Source organism: Sander lucioperca, chromosome 22 (assembly GCF_008315115.2).
Source record: "Sander lucioperca isolate FBNREF2018 chromosome 22, SLUC_FBN_1.2, whole genome shotgun sequence".
Classification (NCBI taxonomy): domain Eukaryota; kingdom Metazoa; phylum Chordata; class Actinopteri; order Perciformes; family Percidae; genus Sander; species Sander lucioperca.
The window spans coordinates 22894249-22912075 of record NC_050194.1 but is presented as its reverse complement, the minus strand read 5'-3'; the positions used below and the strand labels follow the sequence as shown (position 1 = coordinate 22912075).

Below are 17827 nucleotides of genomic sequence, written 5' to 3'. Positions count from 1 at the left end.
TCAATACGAATACATGTAGCCTACCGTTCCACCCCTAATGTCTATTTCTGATTGATGTTTGTTGATACATATGTTTTCGTGTTAAACGTGTTTACAGTGTGTTGGTGTGTTTATCTGACTGTGCAAATGTTTTTGTGTTCGAAAACAGATGTGAAGCATTATTCAATTTACCCCTGCAAGTCCCTTTATTTCCAATCCAATGCAAAGAGGCCAATTTGGTCCCGTTCAGTATAAAATGATTGAATGTGATGCACAATGAAATATAATTTACTTCTTTAGTCATGCAACACGGCTATGGTTATTATAATAATTTTCAAGTTAAACACTTTATAATTATGGAGGACGGAACATGATTTAAGTCTCAATAAATAAATAAATGCATAAATAAATATATAAATAAATACAGGAATAAATAAATAAATTTAGATATAAATAAATTAATGAATAGATGTAAGCAGTAATAAATGAATAAATAAATACATGTAAAAATAAATGTATGAATAAATAAATAAATAAAAGAATAAATAAATGCTGAAATAAATGTGTAAATGAAAGAATAAATAAATAAATGAATGCTTTAAATGTATTTCTCTCAATCATCATTTCATTGTTTAACAGTAAAATAACTAATAACTTAAGTTTAATTAACTATCAATTTACCATTTGTAGAGCTGTAACAATTCCAACTTTTGCTGTACAAACAATTGTCTCAGAAATAATTGCAATTAACAATATAATTGTCTCTTTCAGTCAAATTTTATTTTTTGATCTTTATTTATTCCTTTTATTAAACAAATTAAAGTTTTAAATTAATTCATCAAAAGGATACATCTTTTGGTTATATCACTATTATGTGACCGAGATAATGTAGTAACATAAGTACACAGCCTATGAAGGAAATGCCTCTTTATTATCCTAAAACAAATTCTAACTGTATCCCCCCCTCGTCATTTTTGTTGCTAGGAACGTGCCAACAAGTAGCACAGCTTTAGCTCAATAGTCAGTTATATTCAAAGAAACCGCGATTATGTAAAAAAGAATTTAAATAATTGTTACAGGCCAAACCATTTGTTAGTGATGGTTATTATAAAGTGTTACCATTGGGGTTTCTGCACAGTTATGTCAAGCATGCATGCTGACAGTCACAACAGTTCTGAACAACCACAAGTGCATTTCCCATCTACATCTTGATGATGTGTGTCGAGGCCTGATTGCTAATAATTATTATTGTGACATGTTGATTTGCAGTATACGTGCTAATGAATCCTGTCTGGTTATTATCGCCTGAAGCCTGTATTTAATTGAAATAGTACCACAGGTAGTAGTACCACTTTTGAACATCTAGCAAGGTTAACTCCCTTTGATTCCTCTGGCAAGCCTAAGCCTTAAGTTATGGCCAAAGGGAACTACTAAGCCTTTTAGTGGTAAGCTGGTCACATGATGAAATCTAACACCGGTTTGCATAGACAAGACAGCCTTGCACCTACTTCTGGGATTTTCCTCTCATGAACTCAGAGAATCCTCCCAAGTCATCCCCGGCAGGACATGCATGCATCAGTGGCCATGTGGGTTTCCTTGTACAGAGCTGTGTCTATCTGTAGGATTTGGCTAACTCTTTCTGTAAGCCAGATTGTCTGGTGCAGGGGAAGTTTTTCTCACGTTGGCAATGACTTGAAGGAATCACAGATCGTCTGTTTTAATTACAGAGTTCCCTGAGAGCTACGTTGGGACGAAAGCTGGGATGAAATGTAAAGAAACAACACTGAAGTGAAGAAAACTGACCACCAAGGTAAGACATGTTTTCACAGCTTTGTGCACACCCCAGTTGCAGGTTGACATGTTTGCTGCTAAAGTCACTCAAAATTCCTGTTTCCGCACATACTTAATTACCTTTGAACCTACATCAATGTAAGTGTATAGTTACGTTGATACCTCAAAAGTGTGTCAAAGAAATGGATGGGGAGTTGGGGTTGATTTTAAATGTCCATGCTGGAACAGGGTCATATTTCCACAGGTGCAGATATCAGATCCTGTATGTGTAGTACATCTGAGCTGTACAGCACACATGTTCAGCTCACTCATGTTTATCAGCTTCCTGTGCTATTTGCCTGTCGAGACTTCTCAAAAAACTTGACAATGATCAAAAATACAATATGGATTAGTGCAGTATCCACAAACTAAAAGTCTGCAGCTTTCTATTCTGAGAGCTCTTCTTTCCAGATGAGATGTATGAGCACAGCTTTCTCTCTCTGCTACGTGAATAGCATGGGGGTATCATATGTAATAGACAACAGGCTTCTGTGTTAGCGGCCTTCATTTACAAAACAAAAAACTTTGCATATCCTCATACTCTGGATTCTTAGGAATAATCACAGACTCCTCCGTTACCTTTGTGCTGCCGGGATAAACATGTCAACATCTCTGCACTTCATGTGGAGTACTGAGAAATCACTCGAGGCTGACGAGGGACAAAATGGACACACTAGAATTAGCCCGGTTTATTTTGGGCCCGTTTGTTTCTTTACGTGTGCTGGCGGCAGGCCAGTATAGCATCGCACAGTTCACAGACCCCGAGCTGCAGCAGTCAGCGCCCTTTCTGAAGAGCGTTATCTTGCACTGTGTTGAATGTGCACTTTTCTGTTTGCCGCTGCCGCTATCTAGAGGCGAACATGCTGGGCCTCAGTGACAGCTCACGCCTTTGCTTCACAGCAGTTCTCATGTTGACTTATGATCCTTTTCATGTTGCATTTTCATGATTTATATGTGTACTCAAGGCTTAGCACACTGCACTGCACAGCAGTTTGTTGAATCGGAATCCAGTATAGAATCAGTTAAAAAAACTAAAACTCAAAGGTTAAACTGAGCTCTGTAACCATTATATGAAATATTCATTGAATATGTACCTGATGCATTGAGATAACATCTGTAGACACATTCAAGCAACAGGTGTAGCCTACTGACCTTTGCATACCTTATTTTTATGAGCTACTGGCTCCAAATGCTGGAGGTCCCAAAAGTCCCAAGTTGCTTAGGGCTTGAACATGTTTCTCCGGGCTGCACATACAGTATGCAAATGTGCAGGTGTGTTGTTGTGTTAGACATTGGCAATGCTGTTTCTGTGTTACAGTAATTCAAGTTTTTTTTTGTCCTGTTTTGACCCTGCCTACCTACAGAAAGTCGGATCAACAACAACGTGTTTGAGGCTCAGGTCTGCGCACCTTGTTAGTGAGATATGTGTGCACATTTGTTGCACTGAGACCCACGGCTACCCATAAAACATTTATCTGTATTTTCTCTGTTTACACGTATTTTTCCAGGGTTAAATTTGCAGGCTCACAGCAGTCACATTAATTAGCTAACAGAATCTACCAAAATGTGTAAGTTTAACCAGAAAGTGACGCTCAGGGCTGGCTAAAAAATAGATTGTACATTGGTCTTTGCTGATAAAACAACCAGATCCAAAACAGAACCTCACTCCAGTGATAGTACTTTTCTGTTGTGTTAGTAATTAGCCTACCTTTGTAAGGGGCTAGTAAATCAATCAAAACAAGGTTGCTCCTGTCAGAGGGATGAGAGGTGAGCTTCGGCACACACATCCCGCCCACTTGCTTCTCAGGTGGCACAGAGAACGAGCTGAGCCATTCCCCATCCATCTGTCATGCCCATCACGGGAATCACTTTCCCGTTCTGGCTCACACACTCACAAACACAGACGAGTACACACACCTCCACCTGGGCACACATTCACGGACGCAAGTACAAACATGCACACATGCACAATCAAATGGACAAATATGTACAAACATCCACATGCACACAGACAAATACAAACACACACACAAACAGTAAAAAGACTTTTGGATTCATACACAGATAATCTCTAAGCTCTGCTGATCTCCAACCAGGGACGTCTGGGGATCCGTAAAGCAGGACGGGCAAACTGTGAGTGGGCTCGGAGCCAGCGGTTGAATTACTTTTATTCTCTGAACAGTTTGACTCACCTCCTGGTTGGGTAATCCCAGTGCACGCTTTTGGACAGCTCCCGTACTAAACCTCAATTTCAATTTGAGTGAATTTAATTTTCTCAGATGGCCATTCAAGCTCTACCCGGCACTAACCGGAAGAAGTAAGCTTTATGACCGTTAATGCTGCGCAATAGAGAGACACAATGACATTTAAAATGAAACCATTACAGTCAGACGGATGTGTGCGCGAGCTGTCGCTTTATTAATGCTCTCTCCTTCTCTGTTAGTGACATTTGAATAAGCATCTTTCCTTGGTAATCAATAAACTAACTTAATAACCTGCCTTGAGGCTCTTGGATGTCTAGACAGCATATGTTTTTTTTTTACTCTGCAAAGAAGCCAGGGATTATTTTAGAAATTACCAAGCATGCTGCTAAAGGACATTTCCAGGAACTGAGGAAACAATACTGAATAATGATTCTGGCTAATACCATGTTGAATTAGTTTGTCTTTGTGCGGCTTAATTTGTGATTGAGTTACTACCGTGACCGGTGGCTTTACCTGTGTTGTAGCCAGGAGGCTTGGCTGGGCCGTGGTGCAGCGGTGTAGGCGTGACGCTGGAACGTCTTGAGCTTTTTGTCGTGAAATGGGAAGTGCTCGCTGCTTTCTGCCATCTGGTTATATTGTTGTACAAATAAACAAGGTGCAGCGGTAATGTTAGGTTGCAGCATCGTAGAGGCGGAGTGGGTGGTATTTTATGAAAATGTGCGGTTTCTTGAACAGCTCTCTCATTCACTAAAAGGAAGTGGTTTTTGCCTCCTCTCAGCTCAGCTAAAAATGTTCCTCTTTTGCAGCTCTCTGTTTCTACACTGCAATTTCATTCGTTCTTATGCGTTCGTCTGTATTAAAGGCAGGCTCTCTGTTTGGGGTCACCAGGAGGACTAAATCAGAAAAGTGCAAACCACAGTTGTCAGAGAGGAGGTGGTGTTTGGGGTAATAGTTGCTTCCCTTTCAGACCTGGGTTTTTATTTTTAACTGGAGTTGATTGGTGCAGCAGCGTGCAAGGGTAAAGCTAAAGTCTTTATGATGTTTTCGAAGGCTGGATGCGTTTGACCACCAGGACCTGTTCAGATTGTCTTTTCTGTGCAAGCTCGATACCTTGTTTGTACTGCGAGTAATCTACCTAACATGTTGAATAATTCTCTGTGGATCAACTAATTGATAAATATGCAATATGACATGCATACTTTTCTCTCTTATCTTATTTCTGTCTTATCATTTGCTAGTAGAGTACAAGGTACAAGAAAATCCGCTCACATAAACGTTGCTCCAGAGCCAAACTGTGGTCAAAAATAGAACTGGACCAATGCTTGAGTTTTGATGCTGTATCAATATTTGAGAGCTAAAACGATCAGATGAATCAGCTGATGTTAATTATTTAACATATAAAACCAAATTCAAGGGATCCTCCTGTTATTATGACCATGAAGCAGGATATTTTGTCAGTGCGCTCAGATGGACAAACTACTGTGAGTAAAATCAACACTATTTCTAAACTACCTCAAACATTTCTGTACTTAAATTTCTTGTTACTTATTTGACAGCATGATACACCAACACCATATGCTACACTCGGTTGATAACATCAGCCATATCGATGTGTCAGTCTGGCCCAGAAACTCCACACAGGAACCTTTTAAGTCCGTTTAAAAGATTGATGTGTTCCAGCCATTAGAAATTCATGCCCGGGTCTCAGTAAACACAACAGAAAATCAGAAGTCATGTTCCCTTTCAACCCTGCCATTCTTTTTAAATCTGCAGCAGCTCAAAGGACAAGCTACAGAGCTGTGTTGCTCATCTACAGATCTGACTTTCTTCTTTTTAAGTATCTCTCCCATGCTGTGAGATTCTCGTGGATTTCAGGCTGTTTCAGGCTTCAGACAGAAGTTAAGACGTCAGAGGCAAGATTGACAAATCGATTACAGTATGATGGCGGCAGAACTGTTTTCAAGAAGAATTGTCAGGAAAATAAAGAAATTTGCTGTGTTAGTGTCTGGACCCTGTGTGATCACAGCTTAGCGATATGCAACATGAATGTAACTTCTTGTCTATGTTCCACATCAGCCTCTCTGAATTGCTGGCAGCTGCAGCAGCTCCTGTCAGACATCTCACTGGATGTCATGGTGTGAAACAGATATGATTGTATCGAGTGCTATCCAGTTTCAGACTAACAATGAATGACTTCTTTTAGCAAACCAGACTGGACACGTTGTTCTTAGTTTACAAGTTTCACTGGGAGCCCCTGTTTCCTGACACTGCAGTGACAGCTAGGGACATTTTTGTTGTTCTATAGACAAAATACTCTTATTTTCCTAGCTGTACAGCTTGAACCAAGATAGCAGGGTGTTTACATACTGTATCCTTATCATAGGTAATTATTGTAAATTAAAGCCACAGAGATGTTAAACCGCTACCTGCCGTTACACGTTTCTGAGGTCTAAGGGGACCTGTGGTTTTGTGCAATGTACCTATTTCTAGCCTAGAAACGTTGTTTAGCCCGGTGCCAAGTGTCTTTTTTCGATGAGGGCCCGGCTTGGGCCAGTCACAGACTGATGGCAGCATAGAGCCCAGTAGTTTCTGTGATAACACAATCATGGACGGAATTGTGAAATTGAGAATTTAAAAAAGCTATATGACAGATTTCATAGGGCTCTACATTAAGTCGGTGCTAAAAGCTAACTGGAGATTTGAAAATATGACCAAAACTGATGAAACCGATGATATGAAGTTTTCAACCGAACCGTCTTACTGCACCTGTATTACAGGTGTTTTTTAAAGGATTATTTTTTGGCCAGTTTAGGCCTTCATCATACAGGACAGCTGAAGATGTGAAAGGGGAGAGAGAGGGGGAATGACATGCAGCAAAGGGACGCAGTTCGGAATCGAACCCGCGGTCGCTGCGGTAGGGACTGAGCCTTAGTACATGGGGCACACACTCAAGCAGGTGAGCTATCCAGGCGCCCCCGTTTAAATAAATTCTTAAAAATACATTTAAAAAATAATTCTCCGTGACTTAGGACTGGTGGGGGGCAACTTAGGCCCGGTGGGGCACCAGGCTTGCAAAACACTGGGGGAAACCCTGTCCCATCTGTGAGTGATGTGTATGACAATCTATGATAATACATGTAAGCTTGAGAAGCTTGAGATGCTTGTATCACAATCCATTAGAACAGCTATGCTATTGCTGCTGTCGCATTTCTGTTGTGTTCTGACAGCAATAAACATGTCCATCAGTAGGATTTGTAAGAGCAGCAGCTAGTGCTATTTGTTAGTATTAATCAACAACAATTTAGGAAATGAATTAGCCATTAATATAAAGACACGGTGATTGGTTGATTTAGTCGATTGGTTGATGAATCTGCAGCTAGTTTGATAATTGATTCATAGACAAATGCCAAACATGATAGTTGATGGCTCCAGCTTTTCAAATGTGATTATTAGTTGTCGTTGGTTTTTATTTCCTTTGTGCTACATTATGGTAAATTGAATATCTTCCCTCGCGTTCTGGGAAATTGGATGGTCAGTTATCTGATGCTTTATAGATCCAGCAATTAATTGACAAAATAAGGTGCAGCTGTAATGTTAGGATGACATTATTAAAAATTGTTAGTTGCAGTCCTACATTAATATTAGCTGGTTCCAGCTTCTTTAATGTAAGGCTTTTCTGCTTTTTTTCTGATTTTATATAAATAGGTTGCATATCGTCAGTTTTTGGACAGTTTGAAGATGTTTCCCTAGGATTTACAGTAAAAATGTCATAAACAAGTTTAATATCACTGTAACAGGACATATACAACATGTTAAAATAAGAATAAGAGGAATAAATAAACAAAACATACATACATTTTAATGTCATCAAATATAATTCAAAATGTCTCTAAAACCTCAATGATCATGATCAAGGGTAAACGGAACTAGCGCTGACCGTTGGTAATAGACAGGATGTGAGTAGCGGACTCTGCTGTCCCGGCCAGATGCTTTGTTGTTGTTGTATTAGAACAAACTTGTTGTTGAGGACAGAAGCCTGCCTTTTGTTGTGATTGTAATTACCATATACTAAAGGACTGAAGTGGGTCAGTGCTTTCATCCTACAGTCAAGGAATTATTTAGAAACTTTATTTCTGACACCTCATACTCTGGATTATTAAACAATAATTTGCAGATGAAAAGAATCAATGAATAGATTTGCAAATGAATGCAAAGCAAGCAAGGCATTGAACTTTGTGCACAACTGTAGTTGCTGGAATACAGTCCATTTTATTTGACTGGTCATGTGAACGAGCCTGATGCAAAATATATATATATATGCATAAATCTGGTCACACTTCAGTAAGTCCCGCTGATTTTGCTGATCTGCTGATAATATCTGCTGATAATATCAGAGGATGTTGAGCAGTTTTGTGTATGTTCATCAAAGCTGCGTTTATGCTCAACATGTAGATGTCTTATAGTTATAAGGGCCACATTCTTGCACTACATTTTGTCCCTCTCCCTCCCTGTGCCTCCCTGTGCCCTATCTCTCCTTCCCCTTGCTTAATCTTTCCCCAAGGCGGTGTCAGTTGAGGTGCAGAACAGGTGCAGCAGGGAGTGATATGAACACACATTCCTGCACAAACAGTTGGTCCCTGCCAACTTACTGTATATATATATATATATATCATATACAGTCCAATCTGCCACGACGGCGCCATTTACGTGGAAAGAGAAAGCGGGTTCAAAGTACTCGACCACGGCAAACGCCTTTTCTTGTTTTTCTTGTGGCTGTGTTTGCTCTCACTCTCACCCTATCAGGGCTCGGCTGTATGGGATTATAGATAAAGATACCATGTATGGCGCAGACTGAAGGCTCGATTATGCTCTGAAACAGGCACAAATATGGACAGCTGCGAACCCTTATACTATCTGCATGGAGGACTAGGGTTGGGCATCGTTTGGATTTGAACAATTCTGATTCCAATTCCGATTCTTCCTTTGGATTCCGGTTCTTATCGATTCTCGATTCGGATTCTTTGAGTGGTGGAGTTAAAACGGGTCACATGCCTATTTTCACAAATAAGAGGAAAGTTTTATTTTGAGTCAATGGTGGTTTGCAGTTTTACAGCTTTTTCAACGTAAAATAAAGCCACACTAGAGCGCTGCTTGCTGTGCTCCATGGCTGCAACACAACAAGCACCTGGCCGCTACGGAAACCAAAACATGCGCATATTAAATTGGGAAGTGATGATCGGATTTGAAACCAAATCCTCTAAACGATTCCAATAAAGAAACAATTCTACTGGAATCGTAATTTTGGAAACTATTCCAAGTAGGAATCGGTTCTCGATCCCCAATCCTATGAAGGACGCATACCACACATGCACATTAGATCGCTACGCTACCACTTGTAGCGGACTGGCTGTGCTGACATGTTCGCGCAGCCACAAAAAAAAATGGGGGTACGCGTATACCATCTGATGCCAAAAATGAATGCGGACCCTCACACACTTGCACATGCGTACAGTATGATTTTGGCTTATGACCTCACAGGGTCTTTTACCTCTAGCTGAGGACAGAAAAGCTGAGCGTCTGCTGGTTTAAAACTTGAATGAGTAACATATCAGTGTGGATAAGTAGTGCTGTACCTATGTGTTGGTGGGAGAGAAAGTGAGACATTTTGTTGCTCTGACGCTCTGAGGGAATGCATGTAAGGACATGCTGGCTCATGTAGTTTGATACATGACTGCATATAGTAGCGTGTTTGTGTCTGCGTTGAGTAGATAAACACACTATCAGTAGATCTGATAGTGTGTGCACTATCTTGATAATCTCAGCCCAGTGGCGGGGATGTAAAGACTTGGTGTTAATTTCAAAGCTCCCTTTAGCCGAGGAAAGGTTCTCTCTGTGGTCATTGGCACCTCTCTGAGACTCAAAACAAAAGCCATTATATCTGTAGTCAGCATGTTTTTATTATGTCCATAATTGCTGTAAACAAGGTTACAAAGCTCTGGATACTGCAAACTTTTCCATAATCAAGACCAGACTGCTATTCCTAGAGGGGCAAAGACACAAGCCAGAGAGAAATAGAAAATAAACACAAAGAAGAGAAACAACAGAGAGCGACGAGAGGGAAAAGAGGGCAGAAACGGCCTGAGAGTGGTGGGCAGCATTAACCAGTTTAGAGAAGGGCATTCCAGCTCTTTTGTTGTCGCGCCACAAATATTCCAGTCCACCTACTCCTTTGCCACACATGTGAAGTGAACTTTGGAGGATTCCAAATAAGAGACGAGAGTATAAAAACGCCTGAGGTTAGGAACGCTGTCCTGCTACGTACAGTGGACAGTTAGCTCTCCACGTGGTCTGAACTCTTCCACTATGATACTTAGTGCAATCTGGTTTGAGTTTTACGCAGGCATGAGGAAGAGGGGGGATTCAGTCTCTTTATAGGCACACTATTGAATTGTGGGTTTATTAAACTTTGTTTTAGATATATACTCACACAAAACCCACCTCCCCATCCATACAGGTGAGTGTGTGCACAAACATGTATAGTATATTTGAATGCATGTTTTTTTTTTTTTTTCTCATTCCAGCAGGTACAGAGGGGATGGGAACAGGAATGCATCAGCCCACATTTTGTACTGTATTTGGATGAGTTCCAGATCAGTGAACCGTGTACTGCACCTTCTAATTAAAGATGCAATCCTGTAAGATATCAGGCCGGTTTCAACGTGCCGTCACTATAGTTAGAACCATATTAGGAATTAATTTTCCCTCCACCACTGTGGGCAGAGGTCTGGTGGACTGTTATAGATCATGTAATAAAGTTTTAGATTCACACCTTTTATTTATTCAACTTTATGGTTGGCTGAACATTAAGTTTGACAGCATGAGTGATCTCATTTATAATATCAGAGCTATACAGAAGCCAGTACTGAGGCCAGATGTATGACTTAGATTATCATACATATTAGTCCCAAATGACTGGAGAGGACTCATTCCACACGTGCCTTTTGGCAAAGCACATTGTGAGTGGAACCTCAGCCAAGTCTGTCAAGGTTAGTTTAACTGAAATTGTGCCAGTGTGGTTTGACACACCTGTGTGCGTGTGCGTGTGTGTGTGTGTTTGGCCGTTTATCAGATAGGCCTGCAAGACACAAATTCCCTTGTTTTTTTCTTCCTGTCTTTGAATATTTTAAAGTTATTTTGCATTGTTGAACGTTATGCATTCCAGTTAAATGTCTTTAAGCTAAAGAACAGAGGAAAGACTAGTTTTGATATTATCTAGAGACAAATCAAAAGTAGTGTGAAGAGCTCTTGACTTTGAGAGCTCACAGGGATTTCACTGGGGTATAGAGATATTTTCTGTTAACGGCTGTGAGCCCTGAAAATAAAACCCATTTTTTAATATCTTAAACAAAATACACAGGCCTACAGTCAGTAGGGTTGGAAGGTGGTTTGATTCCTGGCTCCTCCTGTGTATGTCTGGCAAAGAAAATTGAGCTGCTTTGGACAAAAGTGTGGCTGCAGCCTGCAACCAACCTCGTTAACCATCGGCTATAGGTCTGATGACAGTGTTGCCTTGGGGGGTGGGGGCAACGGCCAATTTTTCTGGGGTTCCGGTGTAGCCAGCAGATATCTGGGCCAAGACTTTCGACTCATCAGCCATTGTTTACAGTCTACAACTATTTTTTATTCTATGATTTTTTTATTATAAAAAAATCTGCTTATTATCACCTCGATTAAGCAACTAATTGTTTAGTCTATAAAATGTCCAAAATTAAAAAAAAAGGTCCATCATACAGTAAATTTTCATCTTCACATTTCTTGTTTGGCTTGTTTACTATTATAAAAGGCTCAGAAAATCATCACATTCATTGGAATACTGTGATTTCCCCATTAATACATACATTCTTTGTAAATGATCTTCTTTGTCTCTTTTCATCCGAGTATAAATCCCTTGCTATATTTAACTTTATATGTGTGTCCTTGTCTGTTTGTATCCCTAAATGTGTCTGCGTCCTTGTGTGGTGTCTCTGAATGTGTCCCTGTTTATCACTGTCTGTGTGTCCCTGTATCTTTGATTGTGTGTGTGTGTGTGTGTCATTGTGTGCCACTCCTCCTGTCTGGATAATTCCAGCACTCTCCATACGCTCATGCATACAGCAGTTGGAGACGGCTGCAGCGGCATGCCTGGGGATGTGGTCAGGAGAGGCCTGTGTTTTATGGAACATACTGTACTAAGCTGCACCGCTGCAGCAAAGGAGCTATAAATAGAAGTTGCTGATAAAGAGGAAGAGAGAAAAAAAGGGGGTGGGGGCTCAGTGGGAAACAGACTCACCTAGCCTGTTTGGTTTCTTTCCAAATGTAGGTGACTGTAGCACAGTGTGAAACCCTCACCATGACTATTGACAGAAACAGCCCCATGGGAAACCTACACAAACATGCATCAGTTCATTAAAAAAAAAAAGAGAGAACTGATCCTGACCCGAGGATTATGAACAGATTCAAATAGAGAGAGAGAACACTAACACTGTCAGCAGCATGAGGTATTAACAAGCAGCAGCAGTTGAAAAGAACGAGGCGTGATTTTTCCTGCACTTTAAAGTTCACGCTCTTTGTCTCACCTCTAAAAACACATTTTTCTCCTGATGATTAGAGCTGATTGTCAGTGCACTTGGATCCACTTGGGTATTGGGCATATTGATGCTGCATATTGACCTGCGGCTCGAGATATCTTCTTCATTGTGTATCACATTCTTACATAAAGACAGTGAGTGTAGGTTGCAGCCGCTTTCGTTAGCTCACTAACAAGCTGACATAAAAGAAGAATATCTAGTTAAATGCCTATTAGTATAGTAGTAGGTAATGGTTGTCGAACTTGTCGTGCATAATGGGATTTTTTGACAGTAGCATGTAATGTAGCTACAGCATCAGCTGTCAATGTTTTTTGAAGCTGTGAAGGCTGTGATCCCCATCAGTCTTGTAGAAGGCTGTAAGTTGAGAAGGCTGTAAGTTTTTTTTTTTTTTTTTTTTTACACTGCCCCAAATCACAAAGCCATATCATCAATGCAAAATGTACCCTTCAAATAGAGCTTGGGCAATATAGAGAAAATCAAATATCACAATATTTTTTTATCAAATACCTCACTATCGATATTGCGGCGATATTGTAGGGTTGACACTTGGTGCTTTCACAAAATGTTTCCACAATGAGATTTGTGATAAATTATCATCAGTTATGTGGATATAATGGCTAAGTGGGTACAGGCAAATAATAGAACAGTCTGGAAAGTTCCGAAAATTACATCACTTTACTGTAATTGCCTGTAAATCCATGAAAAGACAACACTTTTGTCATATTACAATATCCAAAATCTCAGACGATATCTAGTCTCATATCAAGATATCGATTTGAATTGATACATTGCCCATCCCTAACATCATTTGAAAGACTATAAACAAAAACATTGTGCATCATGTGTGATTTATTAAAGATAGTCACAAATCAAATCAGTGCAGTGGATCCGGTAGTGCGATGTAGGTTTTAAAGACATTTTTTCATGTTGCATGTCTTTAAAATTCAGCTTCTATTGCTGCTGAGAGTTTAGAGGAAACTGCCTGGTGAATCTTTTTTCAGAAGTAAGTTTTCTGGTCGCTGAGCAACAGCAAGAGAAATGAAAAGAGTCTTAACCCTGTGGTGGGTGACTCTTCATTCTCAGGAAGAGGAGTTTCGTAGGTTCTCAAACAAATTGTTTGCCGTGCAGTTAGTCAAGTTGCTAATAAGTATTAAATAGATTGTACCACGTCAATTTGTAAAACATGAATGAAAAGCAGTAACAGCCTTCTCTAAGAAATCTGATTCAGAAAATTTGTATGAAATAACAACCTGGATGCTCAGTGATTTTTTTCATTTCATTTTAAGCATCTTTGAGTGTGCAACAACTCTAAGACTGGTCCCTTAGGCATTGTGAGGCACTGTAGTGTACATGTCTGCTTTCCCAATGGCGTGCATCTCTTCTCCAGAAGCCTGCACATTCAGAACTTGAAGAGGCTAAATCCTCAGCTGACACCCAGCCCTCTTAAACAGCACTGTAACCCGTTTTATGACCTTGTTTTTCTTCTATTTTTTGCATCTTCTGTCTTTTCAGTCTCTTTTCCTGCATGCTTCGCTCTCACAGTTCCATCCTTGACTCTGATCTCCCCTCTAACCCCTTTCTTTGATCTTGTGCTCTACCTCAATAATACTCCTTTCAATATCCTTTTATGCCTCTATGCTAACACACACACACACACACACACACACACACACACACACACACACACACACACACACACACACACACACACACACACACACACACACACACACACACACAGGATATCTGTTTTTCCCTGCACCCCGAAAGTTCCCATTTGGAATTCTCCCGTTCCTCCATTTCCAGAATCTCGTTTCACCATAGCAACACCAGCATGACACACACACACACACACACACACACACACACACACACACACACACAAACACACACAAGTCCATATTCACCTTTTTTTCCCCCTCTCTCCTTCTTTTTTCATACTCCAGTTCTGGTCTGGGTTTTTATACTGCACCCCCACATTCACTGTGTTCCTTCAGGAATTTTGGCCCACGTTCAAAAATCCTAAATCAACTACAGGCTCCTGCAGCACCCTGGGCCCCTTCGCTCCGCGTCTGCCACCCCACATGTTGACCCCAGGGAGTGTTTGTGTACGTGGAGAGAGGGGCTGGCAATCTGGCCACTCACAACCTGTCCCAGGAAGGTTTTGCTAATGGGTCCTCCTGTCTGTCATTTTCTCACTCTTTTACTTCCACTTTGTCTTCTTATTGTCACCACCTGATATACTGTCCAGCAGTGTTTAACCAACCTTTGTGACTCACATTACTCTTTGTTTTCTTCAGAGATGGTTGATTGTGTAGGCCCCCATTTTAAATCCCTTTATAGCTCACTACTAAGAGTTTAATATTACATATTACATGCGCCTGCACATCAGAGACATATGCTTGCAAATTTTAGGTAATAATACAAATATGACACCATAGTATAACAATTTAAGCTAAGGTACTCCTTAGCCCTGTGGATAAATGAATGAAAAATTAACATAAGACACAAGAGGAGAAAAAAAGGCAGCCCAACATGAGTCAACAAATGAGTCATCCTACTACCCAATAAAGTATAATTTAAGCATCTTCCAATTGCCTCTGCAGTGTCAGAAACCCCAGGTATTTTGAGTTCAGTGCTTCATCGTTATTGTAGAAGACGAATATCATAGAAAGTGTGCCAAATGTTCCAAAACTTATTTCAGAAGTTTTCATTTCACTTTATCTTTTTCTAAAAAGGCCACTAGGAAATTCCACAGCCGTACTATTTTTCAGGGCTATACATCATTTTGCCTTTTAAGAGGCAAACATTAAGTAAAGACCTTTTAATATTTTGAGATCATAAAGCCTTGCACAAGTTTTGTTTTGTATTTATGTGTACATGTGCATCACTTTGCATTGGGCCACCTCACTCTAACTGTGTCTCTATTTCTTCCAGAGCTCATCCCTGCTCTGCCTTTCTTTTTGTAAGAAAAAAAAGGAAAGAAAAGAAAAAAAGGAAAGAAATTTATTCTACAGATGTTGTCTGTCCTGGGGCTCAAACCGTAGTCGATTATAGGATTGCTTTCGACTCAACAGCCTTCCCTCTACCTCTGCATGACCCTCTACTCTCATTTGCTTCTCTACTCTTCTCTCCAATGCATCATGTATGTGTGGTTTACACATGCTGATTATCAAACTCCATTTAATTGATTCACTGCACTGACGTGGTGTAATGCTAAGTTCTTCCAAGTTCTGTCCACACAAGGGTCCATTTTGGTCTGCTTTAATGTGGGTTCATGTACATAAAATTTAATGTGTACGGAGCTGCTCATGACTGCATTCAGCAGTGTTTTTGTGCATGTGTGAGATGCTCCGATGACAAGCCTGCTGCACATTAGTCCAGTGATGTAGTGAGTTTGGCTGCGGCGCCAACTTCAACCCCCTCCCAGCTCGCCTCCTTCATCCCTCCATTTGGTTGTCCATTGTGTTTGGTCTGGTTCAGATTCTCAGTTTGGTGGCTCCTCTGAAGTAGGGAAACAGATGTGCAGAAAGGATGTGTTGTCTTGCGTGTTTCGCAGCAAAGCCGGCTCCCTCACAGCTCGCCAGCTCTCACTGTCATGTTGAATAGATAATACTTTTATGTGTTATGTCACTGAAGAATGTTGCTGTGCCGGCACCTGTAAACACTTACAGTACAGTCTGGGTAAACTCATCTGCATTTTAAAAATAATCTGAATGAATCCCCCAGGTGTCAAAATGTAGACCAAAAAACCCACAGAGTCTATGATTACCATATTTTCTATGGGGACTCATTCCTGGTGATACACATGGCTTTTTATGGCTGTGCATTAATTTAGCGTTTCACAAAGGCATCAAACCTATTTAGGCTGCGAGGGAATGACAAAGCGTGCGATTGGCTTTGGACAGTTTTCTGTCAAAGCACATCCTTTGTTGCAGTGAAGTGTTCCTGGTTTCTGTTGTCTCCTGGTAAAGTCTGCCGGTCTGGTGTTGTGCCTATTGATGGCTGTTCCCCCCAAGATAGAGACACAATTGACAAGTCGGAATAAAAGCTTTAGTGCGTAACTTTTTTTTATAATAATGAACGTCTGTTACATTCAAGCCATTGCCAAATGAGTTGCTACAAAGCTAATTAAGACTATCAGCTTCACAAATCACTCTATATTTCTCAGCATGGCTGTGTTTAGAAATTGTCATCCGGCCACTTTCGCACGCAGAAACTCAAGTGAAGATAATTACCTCTTCCAAAGAGTCCATCATGTTTTTTTTAATCCTCCCTGTCCTTCTTGGCTACTAGCAACTGTGTGGAGGTGGGGTGGGGGTGTGTGCGTGATTACGGAAGGCTCGTGTCATGTGGATTCAACAACAGTGGTGGTGTCATTACTTCCTCATGAGGGCGACAGAAATCTACGCACTATGGCTTTAATTCATCTCCCTACATAGCTTGCTAGCTACCTAGCTATATCCATGAATAACGGTGACCACAAAGTGGAGACAGGTGTGGATGAGATCAACACAGCTGTGCCGGTTGTCTTAAGCTGCCTTACAGAAATAACAGCTCTTAAATCTGCATATTTGTTCATTCGTCCAGAAACTTTTTTCTACTTCTAGCAACAGCTATCGCATCATAAAACTATGTCACTCTCTACTGATTTTCGTAGGGCAAAAGAAACCAAAAAGAATCCCTCTTCCAAACAAAAAAAGGCTAACATGAAGAAAATGTCAGATTGAATGGTTAAAATAAAACAAACTGGCAGTTTGCAAAGACATTTTACACTGCAGTGGAAGCTCTTGCATCAGGCAGTTAGAAGTCTGTTAGCTGTTTTGTGAATTTTTATTTTAGCTTTAATGTATTTATGCCAATTACTGTACCACAGAATGTCCCCCTGGGCTGTTGTGTGTTGTTGTCTCATGTCTTTGAATAACAGGCTGAATTTTAACATCCTTTGGAAGACATTACAGGCCTGACTCGCTTTAACGTTCTTCAGATGGCAACTATATCATTATTTAACATTCTCAAATCCATCTACAGTACATTAGATCAGCTATGTATCACAACCTATGGATATGCCATCACGCATGCCAACTGAGCTGGGTTCACAGAACGTCTTTCCACTTTATCACAGATTTGATCACATTAGATCATATAACTGTCACATCTCCAGTTCTCTAAGCACAAAGGGCAAGC

At 40.5% G+C, this 17827-nt stretch overlaps 1 long non-coding RNA gene across 1 annotated transcript in view; it reads left to right on the top strand.

Annotated features, from left to right (window-relative positions):
• The window catches only part of LOC116061029, a 104502-nt gene that overhangs the window by 22334 nt on the left and 64341 nt on the right, over positions 1-17827 (top strand). The window contains exon 2 of the long non-coding RNA XR_004107635.2: positions 1707-1789. This is a non-coding gene — a long non-coding RNA (uncharacterized LOC116061029). The remainder of the gene's footprint in view (positions 1-1706; positions 1790-17827) is intronic.